The 4040-nt window shown below is 31.0% G+C and overlaps 1 long non-coding RNA gene across 4 annotated transcripts; it reads left to right on the forward strand.

The window, feature by feature from the left end:
* Window positions 1-1514: 1514 nt before the first annotated feature.
* On the forward strand, window positions 1515-3839 carry LOC101500076 (uncharacterized). 4 transcript variants are annotated; one of them, XR_003474659.2, is made up of 6 exons: window positions 1515-1955; window positions 2098-2213; window positions 2308-2387; window positions 2769-2993; window positions 3269-3403; window positions 3498-3839. It is a non-coding gene; the product is annotated as an uncharacterized lncRNA (long non-coding RNA). The 4 variants fall into 4 exon arrangements; XR_003474657.2 differs by having other exon boundaries at window positions 1518-1955; window positions 3266-3403; window positions 3498-3838; XR_003474658.2 differs by having other exon boundaries at window positions 1518-1955; window positions 2772-2993; window positions 3266-3403; window positions 3498-3838.
* Window positions 3840-4040: the final 201 nt, after the last annotated feature.

Genomic DNA, 4040 nt, shown 5'->3' on the forward strand with positions numbered 1-4040 from the left:
TACTCACTAATCCTTGGGTTTCTATTTTCAAATTCAAAGGAAAGCAAAGGAAGCAAAAATGAACAACAATGGAGAAATGAGGGAGAAGCTTCGCGGGTAGCAGAGAGGAAGAAGATGGAGTTTTATGATTTTCCTTCCTTTCTTTTTCTTTCCTTTGTTTTTCCTTTCTTCCTTTATATACTCTTTTCTTTTTCTTTTCCTTCCTTCTAGTTTTCCTTTCTTTTTCCCTCCAAACAAACACATAAATATATAATAAACATAACTTAACAAATATCTCAAAATATCTAGATATTTGTTAAATTACCATTTCACCCGAAAGGCATAAAATTCTCCGTAAGGGATTCACCGCAGTTAATTTCAATTTATTTATCGACGAGAAATTTTAATCGGCATTAAAATATCTTTTTGATCATAAAAACCCCAAAATATTATTAACTTTGGCTAAAAAGCCTCCTAACCAAAATCCAAAATATACATAAGTACATAAAGTGTACTTTAAAATTATGGGTCTTACAATGAATGTCCAAGAGTATGCTGGGAACGAGAAATCTTGCGTATGGCATGCTAGGGATTTTGTTGATGTCGTTTTCCATCTATTGAAAGTAAGTACAAGTTTTCAAGTTGCATTCGGCAGATGGATTTGTTGACATGCTCTGCTATTATGTTTGGTGTTTTCATAGTTAGTTTTATTAGCTTTATTTAGATCAATTTTGTGATTCACTCTTAGAAAAAGTTGGTTGGTATAGTTTTAGATGTCTTGTAATTATCTGTTACAGTTGGCTACTATTAATTGATTTGTTTTTTCGAATTGGAATTAGATAAAGTTTCAATTCATTCCATTTCCTTAAAGTAATATAACACACAATAGGTACTAACTAATTAGTGTTTGTTTTGATGTGACTTGGTAAGACATGGCTAGAGCATTAACTCAAAAATAATGTTTAAAACATATTTGACTGTTTCAAAAGCTAATTTATTGGCTATTAAAAAGGTTAAATAAAATGGGGCTAATATTTATAAACTACTGGTGCATTCTTCATTTCTTCAATAGTAAAAAACCAGTGAATATTCTTCATTTTTTTCATTTAGCGAAACTTGTTTACCGATTTCACCCGCAAAAGAAGTAGGCAAAAGCCAAACCATGTAGACTTTTTAATCCATTATGCTTCACTCATTTGATGATTTTGTCTAGTTATCCTGTCTACGGCCAACTTTTGCAACTGTCAATTGCAAGCTATAGCAATTCAAGTTTTAAATTGTAATTCATAATCAATGTATATGCAAGCTAAAGCAATCTGATGTGGTGGATGTACAAGCATTAGGTCCATCTTGTATGTGTCATTTACAAGCCCCCTGTCAGCATCGACATTCATGTTTGGTTATTTTCATAATTGAATTCAACATAATCAATAATATACTGAAAAGTTACAATGCCAACAACAGTAGCAAGATGGCACAGGATAATAGAAAATCATGATTATATGAATGCTTTCTCTAGTAACTAAACAAATATCTAAGAGAGAAAAACAATCTATGAAAATTACAGCAATTAAATTTCATAAAAAGATACTGGATCAGAAGTTTTCAGCTTGAACAAAATGGCATGATTTACCAAGTCACATCACAACAAACACTAATTAGTTAGGGATGAAGATGGTTTACTGTCTAAAGAAGTTGTCAAAAGATGCTATACCAACCAACTAGTGACAGATAATTCCAAGACAAATGAAATTTGAATTGTGAAGTTGCTTAAGATGAATCTCTTCTTAATCACTATCCTTACTCAGTAATTACTTTATATAATTTTATGCATTACTCAACCATATTGCCAACTAGCATTTGTTTTTCTGGGTGCATATATAAATGGAAGCAACAGAAGAAGAGTTGTTGGGTGGACCATAACATTCATATGCTTAGGGGCATTTGTCCTCACATTAATGTTTAACTTTTCTTAGGTCAGTCTAATCTTGATTCACATAGTTTTTTCTCAAGCTGCACATGCAATGATAAATTTATGCATTTTATTAGTGTTTTTCATGTCATTTAAGAATTTCTGTTAGTGTTCTAATTCTTTTCAGCATTATTTTATGCTATTAGCAGTTATATCCGTTTCACAGTGTGTGGAGTCAGAGGCACTTTTCTCATGTCTGGATTCGTCTTCCTAACCTGTACATATCAAGATGATGTAAGGCACAAATTTGGTCACTATGGAGGTATACCTTACCATGATGCCCTTATATTTGATAAGTTTCTATGGATAGTGTTAGTGTGAATTTGTTCATAACTTTATCATTAATCATTTTTCAGGTTTCACATGCCCATTTGGGCCACTGCTGCCTGCCTACAGCTTGCATTCTCATCAATTCCTACCTACTTATTAATCTCGGGTAAGCATTAATACTTATCTTTCACATTTTAAATATGCATATAGTTAATCAAGTTCGCCTCTTAAATATATGATTCATTTGTTTAGAAGTTGCTAAAGGTGTGTGGAATTTAAACAGAAGATGTCAAAGTGAATTTAATTCTAAAATTCTAAATTATTTAATTCTAAACAGAAGATGTCTTGTTTCTTACTTAGGAATCTAAAATTATTTAATTCTAAATTGTTCTTATTATTAATCTTTTGAATTTTATTTTAGTAATATTTAAAATAATTTCAATGAAACATTTAACAAGAAGATTATATTGTGTTGTGAGATGTGATTGAAGGGGAGTATTAAATCGTTTTATGTAGTAATAGTTAATTAAACTCTTATTAAATACAGAAGTGATGGAGAAATTTCAGAAGTGGTGATGCCTAAAAATCGATGAAAGTGATGGATATGGTTTACAATGCCTCAAATAACGAGCTCGTCTGAACGTAGACTCTTTTTAAGAGTGCTATTGTTCAGGTTGATGCTGCACCATTCAAGCAGTGGTACCTTCAGCACTATGGTGTTGAAATTGGTAGAAAAAAGAAATCAGCTGCAACCAAGAAGGATTCTACAGAGGTGATAGTTTTGGAAACTTTCTTGTTATACACACTTATATACATTGTCCCATGGTATATGGCTTCATTTATATTTGTGGAAGGTGTTGTTATTTTGGATATCTCATTTAGTTTCGAAATGACTGCCTTTTCAAATATTTATATAAGAAAATATATCGTATACAGTATGTTGAAATTGAAAGTAAGCACTAGTCATATTCTAACATGTTTGCCTTTAAGGTTACTATAATTTATCATTTTGTGAATTGAATTCTCGTGCATTCTACTGTGTAGTAGTTGGCTCTTCTTTCAAATCGGATGTCTTTTTTCTCAAGATCGTCAGCTAGATTCCCACATTGAAGAGCAGTTTGGTGGTGGTCGTTTGCTGGCCTGTATTTCATCTCGTCTAGGTCAATGTGGCAGGATTCATTGGTATGCATAATTCTGCTTGTTTCAGAATATTTTGGGTTGAACTTCATATTTGTTTTATTGTTTATATTGGTTTTGTTTTATTTTATTTCTGTAGATACATCCTCGAAGGTAAGGAACTAAAATTTTCCATGAAGAAGTTACAGAGGAAGAAGGAAAATGGTGTTGCTTAATTGTAGTGTTTTCCGTCTTATATATGACTTCATTTGTTTTTAATAGTGCAACAATATTTGGTACATTTCAAGTTGATGTCACTTACTTTGGATGAGACAATGTTTATCAGACAACTTTTAGGTTGATGCCCTAAGACATCTTTAGTGTCAAACCTTCACTAGTTATGTGACAATTTATCAGCTCTGAATTTTATAACTTTGATTTTGTAAAAAAATTCTGATTCATTGTAATTGATATTTAAATGTAAAGTTTCCTATGAAGTTTTGTGTTTTATGGTTGAATGAGAAATTCTAATTAATAGGGTAATATGTGAAATTTTAAGGATGCATATGTGAGGGGTGAAAGTTATGAAGAAAAAAAATTAAAAAGTTAATTATTTAAATCGATTGGCTCATCGATAAAATAAATAATTTTGAATATGACTTGTTATATTGGTTCAAATTTAATCGATCTAATAAATTAATTT

Source organism: Cicer arietinum, chromosome 2, assembly GCF_000331145.2.
Source record: "Cicer arietinum cultivar CDC Frontier isolate Library 1 chromosome 2, Cicar.CDCFrontier_v2.0, whole genome shotgun sequence".
NCBI classification, from domain to species: Eukaryota; Viridiplantae; Streptophyta; class Magnoliopsida; order Fabales; family Fabaceae; genus Cicer; species Cicer arietinum.